This window comes from Geotrypetes seraphini, chromosome 1, assembly GCF_902459505.1.
Source record: "Geotrypetes seraphini chromosome 1, aGeoSer1.1, whole genome shotgun sequence".
Classification (NCBI taxonomy): Eukaryota; Metazoa; Chordata; class Amphibia; order Gymnophiona; family Dermophiidae; genus Geotrypetes; species Geotrypetes seraphini.
Window position 1 is genome coordinate 425,483,501 of NC_047084.1, and position 21,614 is coordinate 425,505,114.

The following is a 21,614-nucleotide window of genomic DNA, read 5'->3' on the forward strand; positions in this document are numbered from 1 at the left end:
CCCCCCCCCCCCCCCAAGGTGGACTCTAGCATCCAGTAACTGTGATTCGGGTTATTCTGACCAATGTGCATCACTTTGCATTTGTCCACATTAAATTTCATCTGCCTCTTGGATACCCAGTCTTCCAGTTTCCTAAGGTCTGCAAGAAGACATGCTGCCTGGATGCTAATGGTGACCACTTTGAACATCTAATATGATTGCAGAAGTCAAACATGACTTACAGCTACCCTTTGTCTATTACAATTAACATTTGTCTATATAAATCTAGTAATAAAGCTTCTAAGAACATAAGCCGTGCCTCTGCTGGGTCAGACCTGAGGTCCATCATGCCCAGCAGTCCGCTCACGCGGCGGCCCATCAGGTCCAGGACCTGTATACTAGCCCTCTATCTATACCCTTTATCCCCTTTTCCTTCAGAAAATTGTCCAATCCCTTCTTGAACTCCAATACCGTCCGCTCACGGGGCGGCCCATCAGGTCCAGGACCTGTATACTAGCCCTCTGTCTATACCCTTCTATCCCCTTTTCCTTCAGAAAATTGTCCAATCCCTTCTTGAACTCCAATACCGTACCCTGTCCTATTACTCCCTCTGGAAGCGCGTTCCAGGTGTCCACCACTTGTTGGGTGAAGAAGAACTTCCTAGCATTGGTTCTGAATCTGTCCCCTTTTAATTTTTCGGAATGCCCTCTCATTCTTGTAGTTGTTGAAAGTTTGAAGAATCTGTCCCTCTCCACTTTCTCTATGCCCTTCGTGATCTTATAAGTCTCTATCATATCCCCTCTAAGTCTCCGCTTCTCCAGCGAAAAAAGCCCCAGTCTCTCTAATCTTTCAGCATATGAAAGGTTTTCCATACCTTTTATCAAACGCGTCGCTCTCTTCTGAACCCTCTCGAGTATTGCCATATCCTTCTTTAGGTATGGTGACTAATATTGGACGCAGTACTCCAGATGCGGGCACACCATCGCCCGATACAACGGCAGGATAACTTCTTTTATGCAGATATTTTTCATGCTGAAGTGTGTATATATTTTTTGGGTCCCTCTGTCTTGTTCCAAGATAGCATCATATTTAGCTGCTTACAAGTGATTGGCATGATGGCAAATTGCCAGCTACATAGTTTTTAGTCATGTATGATTATAACCTGCAAAGAGTGGTATACAGTTCTGTCCGCTTTGTCTTATCTGCTGTCATGTAGTGTGTTACTATGTGTTAGTTTTTGAACAACAACAACAACAAAAAAATCTGGGCATGCCAAAGACACTAATAAAGAATTATTTATTTCAGCATTTAAGGGACCTACTTCAGAGACAATGTTTTTTTTTAGTGTAAAATAATCTTCACTGATGAAGCTCCAACCATCTCGGTTGTATTATTATGCTATATAAGTGGTTTTTAATTCCAGGACTTCCTTTTCTATCTCTTCACACACCCTCCCACCATCACCACCTCCTTCCCTGCTCAACAGATTATGGTTTTGGGGTGTCTGCAAATTCACCCGATGAATATTCATTGTGGTTATCCTAAAAACAAGCCCTATTGAGGGATTCCTAAGGACTGATTTTAGGAGCCACCACTTGAGAAATATCAGGGTGGTGACAACACAGGTCAAATGTTGTTGATCAGAGTAATTACAAGGGGGCTACAACTTGGGTGCCCAAATTGCACATGAATGCCAGCTTATAATTTTTGTTTGAATTATCCAAAGCAGTGGTTCATGTCCCCTGAGGAAGGCATCTACAGATGCCAAAACTGGGATCCTAGTTGGGATACTACTTTTTATATTTGTACTGGATACCCAATTGGAAACTGGCTGATATATTTTCTGTTCACTATGCTCTGTATATTTTAAAATTCAATAAAAACTATTGAACTAAAAAAAAAAAAAAGATGGACATTTGATTTATAGATTTCTTATGGTTTCAAGATTTACATTGTTTATTATTAAAGCATCTGTTTGGTTGAACTTTTGACATCTCCTTTGCCTCCTTCTAAGTTAAGTTCACATTACCCCTCTCCTCAAGTCACTTCTCTGGCTTCCTGTCTGTTTCTGCATATAGTTCAAACTAGAGTGATATGGGACAAATATTCATCCCTGTTCTCTCATCGTTCCCGCATTTTCATTCCCTTACCCTCACCATCCCTACAGTAAGCACATTTTTCAGCCCTGTCCCCTCACTGTCCCCATATTTTTCAGCCCTGTACCCTAACCACCCTCAGAATATCACACACAAATAACTTAGTACTTTTTTTCCATTGTAAAAGCAAACCAATAGCTTAGTGCTGTTCTCAGTGTGGTGGCAAACCAAACAATACAAACAATGTTCATTTCCAAGCAACAAAACAAAGCCAGCAAATAAAGGAATACAATAAACCAATCAAGTACAGCCCTCAGAATATCACATGCAAATAACTTAGAGGCCAATTCTACAAATGGCTTTAAGCTAGGCGGTGGTAGGCATCATATCACCACCTAATTTAAGTGACCCATGTCCTTAAAACCTACTTAACAACCTATTTAAATAAAAAATATAGTCACCTGCCTGTACCTCTCAAAGCAGCACTGTAATCACAAGACATCTACCAATGCCTATGGCTGAAGTAGGCGTGGCCAATGCCAGAAATGTCATTAGGCACTGGTAGGCACCACTGTAGACATGATTTCCTTGAAAGGCAGACACCAGAAATGTAGGCCTTCAAAACCCTGGCCTACATTTCCGGTGCCTAGCTTTCACGTAAGTCATAATTCTGCATACAGTGCCACATGTGATTGGCATTCGATCAGTGGTGCTTTGTAGGTGGCTACCAATAGTGGCACCATTTGCAGAATCTGGCCCTGAGTGCTTTTCTTTTAGTCATTTCCATGAAGCTTGAAACCTATACAGGAAATCTTTAACATTAGCCTATAGCACATGTGTGACAGGGTGAAGTTCTTGTCACTGGCCTCAGTGGGAGTCTGAATGAAGTCAGGTATTGAAAGGTACTGAAAAGGACAGTTCCAGAACAAAGAGCAGAGAAAAGCAGGAGCTCCTTCAGGTTCCAGGTAATCCTCAAGGGGAGGAATGCTAGCTTTGGCCTAACCCTTGGTAAGCCTAATAGACTGGCCTGTCTGGTAGAGCTTGGAGTCCAGAGGGGGCTCAAGTTTGACAACCAGTAGTGGGCCTGGTAGAGAGGCTGAGGGACCAGAAGAGTCCTCAAGTTGTGTGTGGAGTGGGACTGGAAGAAAGAGTAGCCAAAGGGCCTAGTAGAGTTTGGAGTGATCTGTGAAGCCTCAAGCTTGATGACCGGTGGTGGGACCAGTGAAGTATCCAAGATCCATGGGGACCCAAGAGGCCGGGTAGCAGAGGGACTGGCGGTGGCCCCACAAGATGCAGCAAGAAGAGTTAGAAGAATCCAAGGTCCTAGGCTGATGGGGACCAGCAGGATCAGTGGTGACTTGTGGAGAGATTGGTAATGGTATTGGGAACTATCAGAAGACCCCATAGGAAGCAGCCTGTAGACCCTGAGAGCATTGGCCAAAGGTGACTGGTGAGTGACTGGCAGAGAGATCAGAGAGACTGGCGAGGCCGGTGGTGATCCGCAGAGCGACCAGTAATGGTACAAGAAGCTACCAGAAGAGCCGAGGGGCCATTGAGGGTCAGGAAGGACCCAGTGGTGACCAGGAAGAGCTGGAGGGACCTGGTCAGGTGTTTTAACAGAATGTGTTTTAACAGACTGTGAGTGTTGTGTTTTAGGAGAGCCCAGTAGTGGAAAGAAGTACCTGGGGACAGATGGTGTGATGGATAATGACTGCTTGGCCCGATTACAACATGGCTTATTGCCTTTTCAGTAAGACCTAAACAGAACACGCTTCAGAAAAAGGAGGTCAGATTGAGACATCTAGGTTTTACTTCTACTGAAATCATTGGAAGTAAAACCTAGATGTCTCAATCTGTCTTCCTATGAAAACCCTAGAGCAGTAGTCTCCACTAGTTTTAAAATGAGGGCTGTTTTATGTAAAAAAAAAGGCTAAAGAAGAGCTGACAAAAATCTTCCTACTTGGGGCCATAACACCAATAACGCTTCTGAACCTTCATTCCTATCAGAATACCTGGCCTCTATCACACATGCAGAACACAGATAACCCCTATACAAATACAGGACCACAAACTAAAAGTACTAATATACACAAATGAAATGCTAAGATGCCAGACTCTGCATGCAGTAGAACACCAGAGAAATAGAAAGAAATGAATTTCTTCCTAACATTGCAAAATATAGACAGCAGATGTAAATTCTCAAAACTGACACATTCTGATCACTAAATTGAAAACAAAATAATTTTTCCTACTTTTGTTGTCTGGTGATTTTATTTTTCTAATCATCTTTTCTTAGTCTCTGGTTTTACCTCCTGTCTGTACTCTTAACTCTGTTTCCACAGCCTGCTTGTCTATTTGCTGTTTTTCTCTCCTTCACTTTCTGCCCTATATTTATCTTTAATCAAAACAAGCACAAGGAAAAGGTATATATATGCCACTAGTACCAGAAATAGGGAGTGAAAAATGTTTGTTTGTAGTAAAAAAACACTTCCCTAATTATGCATTAATAGTTGTTCAGCAATGCTATACATATGTGAAGATTAGCTCAGAGACATGGAGGGGGTACCACGGAAGGAACCCCCCCAAACCACCTCACCATCCAATCAATGCTAAATCTTCCATACTTTTAAGCATAAATTAGTGCCAAATTAATACTGAATTGGTGCAATGGAATTCAAAAACTCTTACCTTATTGAAATACATAAGAAAATAAAAATAAAAAACTTAGCTAAAGCTTGGTTTCTTGGTTTCGACGTGAACACGTATTGTGCTACTGCTTCAGGAAACCAAACAGCTTAGAATTCATCTTTGGCATTAACTTTTAATATTCAACGTTGTTCCATTTTTCTGCTTTCTTCTCAAATCTATCCAATTTTCCATATCTTCCCTTCCCATCTACATGTGCATCATCTCCTTCCTCACTCTGCCTTTTCTTTCTACCCCCTCCCCCACCCATGTTTCTTTCTACCCTCTCCCTCATCCATGTTTCTCCCCTATTCCTATCTATCCATAAATAGCATTTCTTCCACCTCTCTTCTCTTCCCCACCGATCCCTGCGAACCATCTCCTCCCTCTCTCTTCCATGGTCTGACATCTCTGTCTTCCACTTCCCCCTCCTATGGTCATCTTTCTCCTCTCCTTCCCACATTCTGCCATATCTTTCCCTTCTCCCTCCCCTAGGCTGAAATCTCCTTTCCTATGTCTTGCATCTCTCTTCTTCTCTCCACCCTCCCCTTTCCAGTGGTATGACATCTTTCTCCTTCCCTTCCTGTAGTCTGGTATCTATCTCCTCAATTTCCCACAGTCTGACATCTCTCTCTCCTCTTTTCTTTCTCTCTACCCTAGGCTGAAATTTTCTCCTTTCTTTCCCTTTACTGGTATGGCATCTCTCTTCTTCCCTTCCATTCCCTATCCCCTTCCAGTGGTATGACATCTCTCTCCTTCCCTTCCTGTGGTCAGGTATTGCTCTCCTCCCCTTTCCACAGTCTGGCATCTTTATCTCCTCCTTCCCTTTCCTCCTCCCTACCATGGTCTGGAAACTCTGTCCTTGCCTTCCCCCTCTCTAACTAAAACTAAACTAAACTATATACCGCATCCTCTCCATAAAGTTTATATACCGCATCCTCTCCATAAAGATAGAGCTTGGCACGGTTTACAGGAACTTTAATATAAGGAAGGAAAAACATAATAAGAATTAGTGATTATAAAGAGGGTAGCAAGATTTACATTTTTGAGAATAGTCAAGTTTTCAGATGCTTTCGGAATAATTGGAAGGAGCCCAGATTCTGCAGCAGGGCAGGAAGGTTATTCCAAAGCTCAGTGATTTTGAAGAAAAGAGATTTCCCTAATTCTCCTGCATAGATAACACCTTTTAACGAGAGGGAAGATAGGTTAAGTTTTTGGATGGATCTGGTTGTGTCAGGTCTCGTAGAATTCCAAGATAGTGGAATTAGTGCGGGAAGAATGCCATGCAGTATCTTGAATGTTAAGCAGGCACATTTAAAGTGAACCCTAGAAATTACTGGAAGCCAGTGAAGTTTTGACAGAAGCAGGGAAACATGGTCAAATTTATTTTTGCGAAGATCAACCTAGCCACAGTATTCTGGATCCACTGAAGTCTTTGAAGATAGACTTAGATAGATGGAGTTACAATAGTCCAGCCTGGAAAGAATGATTGATTGTACAAGGACAGCAAAATGTTGTTGGTGGAAGCAGGATCTCACTTTTCTCAACATGTACAGACTAAAAAAACATTTTTTTTACCAGAGGGTTGAGATGGTCATTAAATGGAAGTGTAGAGTCAATAATGATGCCCAAAACTTTGCTTGAGAATTCAATCTGCAATGTGGGACCAGAAGGCAGTGTGGGACCAGAAGGTAATGAAATGAGCGTGGGTAGCTGATCTAATTTTGGGCCAAGCCAAAGTAATTTTCTTTTGGACTCATTCAGCTTCATTTGTATAGTGAGGGCCCAGGACTGGAGTTTCATTATGCATGCTATTATATTCTCAGTGAGGTTAGTAAGGTTCGAATCTATCTCAAGAAGGACAAGGATGTCACCTGCATATGTATATAATGTTTCAAAGGGAGATAGATGGAAGAGTTTCAAAGTAGACCTATAGATGTTGAAAAGAATAGGGGACAGAGGTGATCCCTGTGGGACTCCACATAACGGTTTCCAAGGAGATGACATGGTGCCATTCATATTAACAGTGTAAGAGCGGGATCGTAAGAATTTTGAGAACCAGTCTAAGATTGTGGAATCAATGCCTATCTCAGAAAGTTGGTAAATTAGAATATCGTGGTGGCCATCATCAAATACCACAGATAGATCGAATTGTAATAGGATTGCAAATTTATTACAAGTGTGTAGTTGTTGAACCTTTGAAGTTAATAAGGCCAGTAGGGATTTGGTGCTGAAATTGGGTCTGAAGCCATATTGGCAAGGTAAGAGAATGAATAATCTCTCTAAATAAGATGAGAGCTGAGTAGATATGATAGCCTCTAGCATTTTGGTCAGGAGAGGAATATTCGCTATAGGACGGTAGCTAGATGGTGAAGATTGGTCTAGAATGGCTTTTTTCAGTAATGGGGTCAGGGCAATGTGTCCCCATTACTGAAAGAATTATAGAGAATAGGCCTGATAGTAAGGCAAAGCTTATAAGTCTGGTGAGAGATAAAATAGCCTGCATGGGAATTTTCTCAAATAGGTAAGAAGGAAATGGGTCCAGGGCACATTTGCAAGATCTTAATTTGTGGCACAATTTAGAAACCTGGGCTTCGGATACATGCTCAAAGACTGTCCAGAATCTGTCTACTGGGATAGGGTTAGTGTCGCTGGGCACCAGAGAACTGTAAGTGACTGCTGATGGAAAAGAGCATCTTATAGTAGCAACTTTTTCATTGAAAAATTTTGCTAGGTCGTCCAATGCTGGAGAGAGGGAAGTATAGAGGAGTCGTTTTTAGAGGTTAAAGAGCGCCAGATGTTAAACAATGTACTGCTTTGGTTACTGGATCTGGTGATTTTATCACCGTAGAAATTCTTCGTTTGTTTTTTTTTAGTACTGTATTATAGAACTCAATACTGTTCCCCCAAGACTGTCTATCTGCAGGGGATTTAGATTTTTTCTATTTACGCTCCAATACTCGGCATTTCTGCTTCAGTTCTCTTTGGTACGGAAGATACCAGGGGGCCTTACGGGAGTAGGATACAGTTTTAGTAGATAGAGTAGCAAGAGAGCAGTAGGTAGTCTCAGAGAGGTTTACCCAGTTGTGCCAGTTGGTTTCTGGGGCATCAGGCATAGGACAGAAGGAAAACTGGTTAAGAAATTGGGTACAGAACTGTTCACTCACAATTTTTTTGCGGAAGGTAACAGATTTTGTGGCATGGGTTTGATCTCCAAGGTGAGACATGAAAATGGGGAGATAGAGGGTACCTAAAAAGTGGTTGGACCAAGGGACATGTTCCCAATGAACACCTTCGGCTAAAGTTTTGTAATCAGTAAGATCAAGGAAACTGATGATGTCTAGAGTGTGCCCCTTTTCAAGGGTTGGAGAGGACTCAGGAGAGGGAAAGCCCAGAGAGGTGAGAAAATTGTTGAATTCAATCGCATCCTTACTAGTGTTATTAACTAGGTGGAGATTAATATCACCAATAATCAGTAATCTTTGAAATTTTAGGAAAGTGCTTGTTATGGTCTCAAAAACGAGTTTGGAGGATTTATTCCAAGGGATTGGTGGACAATATAGTAACAAAATACCCAATGGATGATAATGGAGCTCATCATTGACTGTAGCTAGCATATATTCTAGTGATATGTTGCTACCCTTTTCGAGGAGCTGAACGTCAAAGAATGAATTGTAGAGAAGTGCCAGGCCTCTTCCTTTCTGGCAATTTCTGGGAGAGAACAGGTTTGATAACCATGGGAATAGAGCTTGTTTTGTGTAAATAAATAATCTTTTGCTATCCATGATTCCGTAATGCACAAGAATCCAGGATCAAAATCCCCTAGTAAATCATTTAATATTTGAGTCTTGTTGCATGCTGATCTGACATTGCAATATAGTGTCAGGACTGGAGTAAGGGAGTCAGAGGCAAGACTGGGCAAGTTGGCAGTAGGTACAGGCTTTAAAGAAGCATAGTTAACACCTCAAGGGTTTTTTTTTTAAAGGGGTAATTTCTGGTGCATACCAGGTGACCAGCATGGGGATTCTGAGGCCAGGACAGATCTCACTAACACTAGTGGAGTCAAATATATTGGGGGAGAGAGGTTTCGTGCAGTGAGTAGTATTGAAAAATGAACAGAGTAAGAGAAGTATGAAAATTAGCTGGAAACCACAGGGACTGATCTGAAGCTGCTAGATAACAGAAACTATAAGAGAAAGGAAAATAGACCGGTAAGAAGTGGGGCAAGGGTGCAAGCTAAGGAGCTGATTAGGAGTAAGCTTCTTTTTTTATTTTATTTTTTATTTCTTTGTTTAATTTTATTTATTTATTTATTTTATTTAATTTTTTTTTTTTTTTTTAGGGGGTGGACTGGCCTCTCCCCCTACATTAGTCTAGAATCTCAATCTCCTATTCTCTTCACTGGTCCCCTTCCCCCTTCCAGTAGTCAGACATCTCTCTCCTTCCCTTAAACCCTTCCCACAGTTTGGCATCTCCTCTTCTTCCCACAGTCTAACATCTTTATCCCCTCCTTCCCTCCTCCCCCTACTATGATCTAGCATCTCTTTGTCCTTTCCTTCCCTGGTCTCTCTCTTTCTCCTTCCCTCAAGTTGTCCATCTCCCTCCTTCTCTCCCCCCTTCCTGCAGTCTGGTATTTCTATCTCCCCTCCTTCCCTTACATTCCATGATCTGGCATCTCTATCTCCTTCCTTTCCACCTCCTGTGATCTGGCATCTCTGTCCTTCCCTAGGAGTTCTGACATATCTTTCTTTCCCTTTCATCTCCATCCCCATGGTCCAGCATCTTCCTACTACCCTTCCTCCCCAGTGTCTGGTTTCTAGCATTTCCCCTTCACTTCCCCCCTTCCATCATCTCAATCCTATCTGTCTCCCCCCCCATCTTCCCTCTCTCTCCCATTTCTGTCAAGAATCTGTCTTCCCCACTTCCATACATGATCTGTCCCCTCCTCTTCCATACATATCTTCCTCCTGTCTACCTTTCCATCCAGTGTGAGCCACCTCTATTGTCTCCCTCCCACTTCCATACAGCATCTGCCGTGCCCCCTCTCCTTTCCATACAGAATCTCCCCTTTCATTTCCACCCTCCATCATCTCCCACCTCTGTCTCTTCCTCATATGATCTGTCCTCTTTCTCTCCCCTCTTCCATATAGTATCTGTCCTCTGTATCCCCTTCTATAAAGCATCCATCCCCTCACTCCCTTTCCATCAATATCTTCTCGTGTCTTCACCCTTCCATACAGAATCAGCCCCCTATTTCTTTCCATCCAGTGTCTTCCTCTCTCTCATCTTCTCTCCCATTCATCACATATCCCTCCTGTCTCTCCTCTCTTCCATCCAGGCCTCTGTCTTCTTCCTCCTATACAGCTTCTTCCCCCCTCTCTCTCTTACCATCAATATTTCCCTCCTTTCTATCTCTTTCCTTCCATATATCTGCCCCTTTCTCCCCCATCATCTTTCCATCCAGCAACTCTCCTTTTGATTTTCCCTTCTATCATAACCCACCTCTTTATCCCCATCTGCCCTTTCTCATCTTTCCATCCACTATCTCTCCTTCTGATTTTCCCTTCCATCATATCCCTCCTCTCTATTCCCCAACATCTGCCCTTTGTCTTCCTGTTCTATCTGGAATCTGTCTTCCCCACTTCTATACAGCACCTACTCCCTCCCTGTCTCTCCCCTTCTATCCATAACTTCCTCTCATATGTCTCCCCTACTATCCAGAGTCAGCCATCTCTTTATCCCTCCTCCTTCCATATAGTGTCTGCTCCCTATCTCCTTTCCACCTAGCATCTCCCCTTTCACTATCCCTCTTTTGTCACCTTTCATCTCTTTTTCTTCCCCACACCATCTGCCCTCTTTCTCTCCTTTCTTCCATCCAGTATCTGCCCTCTCTCCCACCTCCTCCCTCCTTTCATCACAACTGCTCCTGTCTGTTCTTTACCACAGCTGCTGCTTTCTATTTATTTATCCAATTTTCTGTACCTTTCTCCCAAGAGAACTCAGAACAGTTTATTTGAATTTATTCAGTGCATTCCCCTCCACACTCCCATGGCCACCCCAATCGCTGCTCTTGCTTCTCTACAGGAGCATCAACAATGGCAATACAGCCCACCTCATTCTACCAGTCAGCATGGCTGCTGGTCACACCCCTCTGATGTCCTCTTGTTGTTCTAGGGCAGAGCCAGCCACTGATCAGATTGAGGGCCTGAGCAGACCGGCAGGAGAATGAGATGGGCTATATTGCCACTGCTGCTGATCATTTAGAGAAGCAGTAGTAGCAGTCACGATGGTGGCGAGGAAGTGCCGCTTAGAGGGAATTCAGTTTCCCTATTACCGCGGGAATGCCGCAAGAACGGTTCCCATTCCCATGGCACTGCCATGTAACGGCCCACTATTGCCATGGTATTCCTGGGGAATTTTTGATCACTGTTCCACTATCTTGGTTATTACCATGATAACTGCAGTATTACCCATGTTTCCTTGTCACTCTCTAGTTCAAACTCCTCTTATTGACCTACAAGTGTATTTACTCTGCAGCTTCTCAGTATCTCTCCACTCTTATCTCTCCTTACACTCTACCCCCGGGAACTCCATTCATTGGGTAAGTCTCTCTTTGCTGTACCCTTCTCCTCTATTGCCAACTCTGTACCTTCTACTTTGCTACACCGCATGTCTGGAACAACCTGCTTGACTCGGTACATTGGGCACTGTCTCTGGTGATATTCAAATCCATGCTGAAAGCCCACTTTTTTTAAGCTGCATTTCAGTCCTAACCCAACCAACTTGTAAAGCGCCCCTATTTGTTTGTTTGAAATATTTGGCAGTTTAGCAATTGAGATGGCCCAATATTATCTGGGTTTTTATTGTTTTTTTAAAAAAAAAATAAAAAAATGGATAGGGCAATTATGAATTCCCCAACTGCTGAACACATAATTGCTTTTTAATATTGGTCCGATAATTTTCAATGAAAAATACGAACAGGGCTGACTGCATGAATTCTCCTCCTTGAAATATTACAAAACATTCTAATCTCTCCTTGTATTAGACAGAGGCCAGCTGTAGAGAATCAGCTCCCTGTTGCCTAGAATTTTAGGATTCTTTGCTATATAGCAGTGATCTCAAACTCAAACCCTTTGGATTTGTAGGTACTTGGAGGGCCTTAGAAAAAATAGTTAATGTCTTATTAAAGAAATGACAATTTTGAATGAGGTAAAACGCTTTATAGTTTATAAATCTTTCCTTTTAGCTAAGTCTTAATAACAATATTGTAATTTATAGCTAAAGAGATTTATGATCAAGAAACTGTTCTATTTTATTTTTGTGATTATGATAAACATATAGAGGGCCTCAAAATAGTACCTGGTGGGCCGCAAGTTTGAGATCACTGCTATAGAGGGAAGGATCAAAGCTAGGAAAGCAAATTTCCAAAAACTAATGACTGCCTCCATGTCCCCAGAAACAGTACCAATTTCTTTCAACATTACCTCAGGAAAATACTGTAGAGAGGAGGAAAAAGAGGTAGATACTGTATACGAACTAAGGTCTGAACTTTGAGTGTATTCTATGGAGAAGCCTCGGTAGTGTCTTCTACATGATGTTATAAGAAATATGTAAAGCTACCTTTTCTAAGAGGAAGGTAAAGTAACTTAGATCATTTCAAAGGTCTTCTTAAAACTTATTTCTTTAAAGATGCCTTTAACATTTAAAAGGTCCTTTCAGATGTTCCTGCTCTTCTGCTAAAGATTCCTGCTCTTTTTCTAAAAGAATCAGATCATTGCCCCCCACCCTACTGTTTGTTCCTTACTTGTTTCTATCCTATACTGACTGTATTTCTACCTCAAATTCCTTTTGTTTCATGTAAGTTTTTAGGTCCTGTTGTCTTTTTTTTATGTTACACCATTTACTTAAGTTGTTTTAATCTCTTTAATTGTACTGTCATTGGCGTTTTTATTTTAGTCTGTCTCCCCATTTTTATTCTGTAAATGGCTTTGAAGTTGTATTCGCGATAGCATCAAATTTTAATAAAAACTTGAAACTTATTCACTCCCTGCGCTAGCTCTGACATGGATGTTCCCTAACAGCTAGGGAAGCAGAGACTGTAACTTCTGCCACAAAGATATATGGAGCTGGAAGAAGGTGGGGAGTATGTGTGGTATAGAATATAATAAGAACTGGTGCACTCTCAGTACTGAAGGAAATCACTGTGTGATCCCTTGTGACGATTTAATGCTTCATGCAAAAGGGGATTAAAGAAATCTTCATTCACACTGCACTGGGTTCTTTCACTTGCATTTTTCTTTTAGCATTTTCCCGCCACTTCAGATTTTTTATTCATTTATACAGTTAAGTCTAAGATGTGCAAGTGGATTACTAGAATTAAAAGCAGTATTAAAATGAAGATGATCTGTTTTCACTATATTGAATGTTGCCATCCTATCCGTAAAGTTTATTGTTCACAAGGCTTGCTGAACTTATAAGAGCAATGGAAAGAGCTCATAACGGAATGGTAACCTTTTCTGGGTCTTCTAAGAAGAGAGCCCCAGTTTCCTATGGCAGCTCAGTTTCTAAAATTCTTCAAGAATTATGTGCTACAATTGGATGCATGAAATAGCCTTGAGGAGGTTACAGTTGGCCCAAAACTCTGCCAAATGGCTTCTTCACAATGCACAACGCTATGATCATGTTACTCTCCTCTCCTAATATCATTGACTTCCATTTCAAATTTTAGTCATCACATTTAGATCAATAAGGGTTGGCTTGCCTACACCTCTTCTTAATACACTTATCCTGCAGACCTCTTCTCATCTTTTGTGTTCCAATAATGACAAGATGTTCTCAATTCCCCCTCCATAACAAGCATGATGGGTCACTACTAGAAACTCTGCCTTCTATATTTTGGTTTCTTTACTGTGGAACTCTTTGCTAAAATATATTCAAGGCTGCCCTAAAGATGTGTTTCTTTCTCTAAGCATTTGGAGAAGGTTGACTCAGATTTGGGGTGTTGGGCACAAGAACTGATGTCCACATCCTCTCCTGATTCTCCTTTCTTTCCTCTGTCCAAATAGAAATTTTTTGTGATGCAAACTGCTTTGATATGATACAAACTGTGGTACAGAAAGTTTGGCAATAAACAATATTCTTACATATTTGTTTGCATAATAAAAAAAATAAAAATTAATTAATTAAATTAATAAAAAAAAAAATTAATTGTGTTCTTTTGTGAGTGCTTGGAGAAGGAAGTTATAGGCACCAACATAGGGGAGAAGACGAAGAGTTCTCAGGGATGGGGACATAAGAGGATGGAGAGTGAAGATAGAGAAAATATTAGACATGGAGATGAGAGAAGGAAGGATAATTAAGGATGCGGAAAAGGAGGAAGATCAGGTATAGACAGAGAAGGGAAGAGAGAGAAGATTGGGGATGGGGTACAGAGAAGGATGGATGTTTAAAATGAGAAAAAGGAAGGAAGGAAGTGAGGTTCTTGGATCTTGGAGGGAGGGATTCAGAAAAAGCATTTGATGTGAAAGTATTATTTCTCACTTGCTTTATGGGAACAACAATGGCACTTTAGTAATGAGTAGTTCATAAAGAAGCTGATTTTTGCTCAGCAGGGCTACTGAAAAGCAAATAAAAGCTGGTCTTAACTTCAATGATTTGAAAATTAAGGGATTTTCTGCCAGCAGAGGACTTTTGCACAGTGATAAGTACAATAAAATGCCCACTACTTAGGTTTACTGAAGTATGTGATTTGAGCATTGCAATTGGTACAAAATGCTGCGACATGATTAATTGTCGGGGCTCCTAATTTGATCATATAACTCCAATTCTAGTAAATCTCCATTGGTTACCAGTTTCTGCTCGGATCGAGTTTAAAGTGCTCTGTTTGATATATAAGCTGCGACACCCTCAAAAGCCGGCAGTGATGAGAAGTCTTTTTAATTTATATCAGACAAATAGGATGTTACATTCTGATGAGCAACTCTTGTTTAGAGGTGCCATCTTTGAAGCAGGTGAAACTAGGATGTCACCGCCACTCCATGCACCACCACTCCAAACAATCTTTAGTGCGCACTAAATCGGTTAGCACACCTTAATAAAAGGACCCCTTTGTGAGTAATGGATTTGGTCTTCAGCCAGGTCTGTTCGATATCTTCGTGAGTGACTGTACCAATAGATTAGAAGAAAAATTTGCATTTTTTGGTAGAGTAAATAAACTGAGGAAATATGCAACAAGAAAAATGATCTACAGAACTAAAAACCTGGTTAAATACTTGACAATTAAGTTTTAATATGAAGAAATATAGAATGATGCACAACTAGCAGAATAAAGGAGGTAATAATGCCCTTGTACGGGCCTTTGGCAAGGTATCACCTGGAATACTGTGTTCAGCTTGGAGGCTGTATCTCAGTAAGGATATTATGAGAGAAGATAGAGACAGCCCAAAGGAAATGAATGAGAACAGTATGGATTCTACATTAGAAGACATATGAGATTTAAGAACTTAAATATGTATATCCTAGAGAAGATGTGGGATGCGGAGATATGATATGGGTGTTTAAATACTTGAAAAATACTAATGTACAAGAAATAAAGCTTGTCAAAGAATAGGTAAGAGTAGAACCAAGGATGTCAACCAGGGGTGCCCAAAAGGTTGATTGCGATCGACCAGTAGATCGTGAAGGCAACGCAAGTCGATCGCGGAGCCCATCCGGGCTCTGTGATAGACTCTAGATGCCTTCGTGTTCTACCTGCATCCCGACTCTGTAAACAGGATGCAGAAGCTCCGGGCCGACCAATTCTGACATCGGAGAGGAAGTTCCGGGCCAGCCAATCGCTGCCTGGCTGGTCCGGAACTTGCTCTCCGATGTCAGAATTGATGTCGGGGAGAGGAAGCCTGGTCGGCCCAGTGCTTCTGCATTGGGAAGCAGGGAGAGCTTGGGGCAGCGGTGGCTTGGGGGCCTGTTCCCCGATGGCGGTGGCAGTGGCTTGGGGGAGGGAAGGAAGAAAGAAAGATAGAGGGCAGGCAGGGAGACAGACAGAAAGAAGGGAAACAGAAAAAAAAGGGGGCATGGAGAGAGAGAGAAAGAAAGAAAGGGGGCAGGGAGACAAAAATAAAGGGGAGGGGCAGGGAGAAAGAAAGAAAGGGGAGGGGCAGGGAGAGAGGAAGAAAAAGTTGGGGGAGGGAATGAGGTCTGGAGGAGAGGAAGCATACAGTAGGCTGAAAGAAGGGAAGAAATATTGGATGCACAGTCAGAAGAAGAAAGTGCAACCAGAGACTCATGAAATCACCAGACAACAAAGGTAGGAAAAATGATTTTATTTTCAATTTAGTGATCAAAATGTGTCCATTTTGAGAATTTATATCTGCTGTCTATATTTTGCACTATGGCCCCCTTTTACTAAACCACAATAGCAGTTTTTAGCGCAGGAAACCTATGAGCGTCGAGAGCAGCATGGGGCATTCAGCATAGCTCCCTGCGCTAAGAACTGCTATCGTGGTTTAGTAAAAAGGGAGGTGGTATATTTGTCTATTTTTGTATAGTTGTTACTGAGGTGACATTGCATAGAGTCATCTGCCTTGACCTCTTTGAAAAAAACCCGGAATATAAATGATAATTAACATTTTCTCTGCGTACAGTGTGCTTTATGTTTTTTTTAAATTTTATAGTTGGTAGATCATTTTGACTTGGTCATTTTAAAAGTAGCTCGCATGCCCCAAAAGTGTGGGTACCCCTGATGTAGATTCTAAAGCAGGGGTATCCAACCTCGGCCCTCACCAGGTCAAGTTTTCAGGATTTCCCAAATGATTACACATGAGATCTATTTGAATACTCCTAAAAACCCAACTGGATTGCAGCCCTTGAGGACCGACGTTGGACAACTCTACTCTAAAGCACCATCAGGAAATATTTGTTCACTTAAAAGGGTGACAGGTTCCTAGAATTCTCTCCTAGAGAAGGTGGAGGAGACAAAAATGGTGATGAAATCCATAAAGATTTATGATATACAGAGGATTCTTAAGTAGCAAGAGAATAGAAACCAACCATTAAGAATTTGTACCATAATAGCAGTGAAATGACTTTTTGCACTTCTAAAAAGACGTGAAGGAGTAACCTGCACCAAGTAGCAGTTATGAAGGCATGGGACAGGAGGGAGAAAGAGCTTTTCAGTCTTCAGAGTGCCGCTATGATATATTCAGAGTGCCACAAACGGGAACCAATCACCAATTTTCAGCAGCATTATCTGCTTAAATCATTACTGATCACACTGGAACATTCCAGATAGCACCAGGGCATTCTGGGATAGAGATGGAACTTATCCAGGATAAATTCTGATGGACAGGCAATGCCCAGATGTTCAGCACTAGTATTTGGGTACCAGCTGGCAATGAATATCAAGATATAACTTTTAATTGTCGCAGTTAATGTTTAAAAACAATGCCAACCATGGAGTTTAAATATTGGCAGTCAGTTTATACAGCTTTATCCAATAGGATTAACTGATCTCTTTCTTCGGTTAAATCCTTTTCCTGATTCTTCCAAACTCTTTTGTGTCTTTATATCTGTCGCTCTTAACTAGATTGTAAGATCTATAGAGCAAGCTTTCATTCTTCTATGTATTTGTATATGTAACATACATCTTGCAATGCTACAGATATGTTTCATAGCTGGAGTTGGAAGAGAAGACAGTGGTGTCCCTCCTCTGCTTCTTGTCCTGTTCACCCTCACATTTCTTACCCTTTTACTCCCTAATCCTACAGGTCTTCCTTATACTCTCTCCCTCTCTTTCTGTTCTGCTTGTTCTCTCCTTTCTTCTCCCCAGCCCCCGTTATCCTTCTATCCCTCCCTATCCTCATGCCACGTGCCCAGATACACATACATAAGTACATTCACCCTCTCCTAGCTCCTATTTCATACAGTCTCATACTCCTGGCTTCTTTCTTTCCTTTATTTTAACATTTCTATTCCTCTTATCATCTAAGTGGCTTGCAATTACATAAATTACATTGTCTTTCACACATACTCCATCTCTAATCTGTTTCCCATTCCTCCATCTCTTACCCCAAAGCCTTTTTCACTCTAAATCTCCCACTCCACTGTTCAGTATTCACCCCTCCCCCACCGAGCCATACCCTGATTGGGCAAAAGGAAGATGACGAGAGCATGCTCCTTCTATTCTGCTGCCCAGTCCTCCACAGCTATTCAAAGGACTCTGTGCTTCCATGCGTTCAAAGCAGCACTCACAGTCCTAGGCAGGATGGGACCCAAGTTTCGGCCACTCTTTTCCTCTTCCTGCACCTGATCAATATGAGGGGGGATGCTCAAGAAGGGAAGCTGAAAGCACTTCGCAAGTCAATGGCTGCTTACTGAACCCAGCTCTTTCCAAAGTCTACTGCAATGATTCTGCAGGAGATCAGCAAATTCTGCAAGAAGAGCCAAATTCTAAGACTCTTATGTTACCATGGAAGTCTGGGAGACTAGGAGCAGTACCAAAAGCTCATGCACATCCAATTGGAGAAGATAGGTCCATGTTCTCTGTTTATTCCTGCTAACATCAAAAAAAAAAAAAAGATTTGAAACAAGAAAGGAAACTGAATCAGTCTAGAAGTACAGTGGTGCCTCACACAACGAACTTAATTGGTTCCAGGAGCAAGTTTGTTATGTGAAACGTTCGTTATGTGAAACGCGTTTTCCCATAGGAATACATGTAAAAAAAAATAATTCGTTCTGCAGCATAAAATATGCTAAGATGACATAAAAAAGATAAATTTTTTGTTATTATTTTTATTTAGATACATCTAAAAACATACATCTCCCTGTCCTTTTACTTCCACTATCTTCCTATCCCATCTCTATTCCCTTTTGTCCCTCTCCCCATGATCAATCATCTCACCACCTCTCTCTGCCCTCACCCTCAGGGTTCAAGATTGCTTCCACTCTTTTTCCTGTTGTTCTCTCTGCCTGTCACCCTATGATTTAGCATCCCTTCTGCCCTTGTCCAATATTTCCCCTTCTCTCCCTCCCTCTCATCCCCTGCTCCAACATGTGCTTTCAGCGGCCTTCTCCCCCCTTAAGCGTCTTTTCTTCTCCACTCCACCTTTCCTCCCTCCCTGCCTCCACCTTTGTGGCGCTTTTGCACCCGACCGACAACAGAACAGGCCCGGTCGGACAAATCTCCCTGTCCTGTAGCCGCGAATCTAAATTACCTTCTTACAGCAGCTGGATTATTGAAGCTGCTGTAAGAGGTAATTTAGATTCGCGGCTACAGGGCAGGGAGGTTTGTCGGCCGGGCCTGTTGTCGGTCGATCGGGGGACCTGACCAGCTGTGCACATTCTTCGGGGCGGACCGCCCCCTCCCCCCTCTTTCGTTCGCCATTGCCTTCTTCCTACCTGCCCTGCCGCAGCCGCACACAGCCGAACGGAAGTCTTCCTGATGTCAGCGCTGACGTCGGAGGAAGGGAGGGCTTTGCTTAAGCCCTCCCTCCGACGTCAGCGCTGACATCGGGAAGATTTCCGTTCGGCTGTGTGCAGCGACAGGGCAGGTAAGGAGAAGGAGACTACCCTCGCGGCTCGACCAACCCCGCTGCGATCCAACCCCGCAGGAACCCCGGACTTCGTTGTGTGAAACGAAGTCCGTTGTACGAATCAAGACATAAAGTTCGTTGTGCGCAGCGTTCGCTGTGCGAGGCGTTCGCTGTGCGAGGCACCACTGTATTTTAATATGAGTTGTTTAAATATAATTGTTTCTTATTTGGGATACTTGGAAGTTTCAGATGTTAGCAAACATTATAATGTTCCTGGGCCCTTGTGGAAAATCTGATAACTGTGACCATTGACCATTAAGCATTTTCACTGAAAATAGCAGTTGAATGAATTTTTGCACTTCTAAAACGACATGGAGGAGTAACCTGCACCAAGAAGCAGTTATGAAGGCATGAGAAAGGAGGGAGAAGGAGCCTTCCAGCCTTCAGAGTGCTGCAAACTGGAACCAATCACTTGTAGAAGTCTTTCTTTCAAATCTTTGCAGCAGTGCTGTTTTTACGAGCAGTTTGTTCAGACGACCTTGAACTATACCTATTTTTCAACATAATATTCACAGCCTCTTGCTTTCTGCTGCTGATTTAAGAAAAAAAAATTGCAGCAAATATGCAGACAAGCTAAGTATATCCCACTTCCCTACAATGATCCCTTCTCTCATTCACACTCCGCAACCCCGCTTCAGTACCCCTACTCCTTCCTCACATTCCCATTTGATCTTCTTACTCTTTCCCCACAGCAATTCTGATCCCCTCACTCAGTCTCACCCCAAATCCTCTTATACCTCACTGCATCTCCAATCCCCTCACACTCCCTTATCGCTGTGCCATACTCACTCACTCTTCCCTTACACCCATCTACTTCTATTCTCCCTTTGCAACCACAATCCCCAGAAAGCCCCTCCCTTTAACCTTTCCATTCCTAGAGAACCTCATATTTATCCCCCATTCCCAGTAAAGCTTTCTCTTCCTTTCCCCCATCTCTTGCCCTGCACCCTTCATTCACCCTCTCAGCCACAGAAAGAGGATACCATTGGCAGCTTTGTACCTCAGACCCTATCCTTTCCCACTGTCAAAGACTCTGGCCCTCCATATCCTGTGACAATTTTGTAGGACACAAGGAATTTCAAGGGAAAGGCTAGACTTTGTAAACTTTCCCAGAGCTGCAGTATGCAGGAGACTGAAGGTCCTGATAACATTAGATGCATGAAACCTAACCTACATACCTCGTAGCCATGAATCCTTTATTGATCTGTGTGTCCTTTCCATATTTCTTGAAATCTATCCAGTCAATTGAAATCACCTAAACCAAGGTTTGGTGTCATTCGAATCTACTGTACTGCACTTTTGCTCAGACAAACTGTTCTAAAGTTTACATGTGGAGTAAAATCAAAATTCACTGGGTAATAATAGCAAAGACCTTTGGGAGGGAAGCAAGGGGTACAATGTTACAGCGAGGACACATCTGGCAAGAATGCTTGACTTTGCCCATTTTAAAAGCTAAGCTACGCCAGTCCTTGTTTCGACTAACACTTTATATGAGCCTGTGGCCCTCCATGTCTTACTGAAAGCAGATTGCAAATATAACCGTGCATTGAGGAACAATCAACACTCACTCAATGTGATTATTATGACCTGTAAAACGCTGATATTTTTACTCTATGAAAATGCTGTGCTTTAAAAAATAAATAAATAAAAGTGTTTACCCTAGGATTATGTGATACTTCTTACATTTCTGCAGTCTAGAGATTTCATGCCATGCAATTTCTTTCTTTCTTCTCATTAACATACAGCCCTTTTTACTATCTATTCCTGTCTTTCTTATATGTAAAGAGAGAAAAAAAATAACTTTTTCACCAATGATGAACTTTAAATATGCTTCTTGGAAATATAAAACATGGTTTGCTTTTATCTTAGCTTCCTTAGTGCATTTCTGATTCAGAATTATAGTTAGTCAGTTAGTAAATTGTTTGTTAGTTAATGGCTGCTCCTATGGAAAGACAAGTGATCTGTTCATGATAAAGGCCTAGAGATCATGAGACCAGCTACACACCAGACATTCACCTTCTAGTATAAGTAGATTCTCTCTAACCTCTATATACATGTGTCATTTAAAAAGCAAAGGCCCAAAACAGACAATGCTTTCAGTTGATGTTTCATAGAGGCTGGTGCCTGCAGTTCCTTTAGATTATAAACTCTACATATTTGCTGCTGTCTAGAAGTCTCTGGAACCTTCAATTTACATTCAGAGATATCTAGAAGTCTCTGGAACCTTCAATTTACATTCATAGAAATGCTGAGCTTTGCAAAAGAACAT

The 21,614-nt window shown here is 42.0% G+C and overlaps 1 protein-coding gene across 7 annotated transcripts in view; it reads right to left on the minus strand.

The window, feature by feature from the left end:
- The window catches only part of NFIB (nuclear factor I B), a 649,011-nt gene that overhangs the window by 42,806 nt on the left and 584,591 nt on the right, over positions 1–21,614 (minus strand). The window lies entirely within an intron of this gene.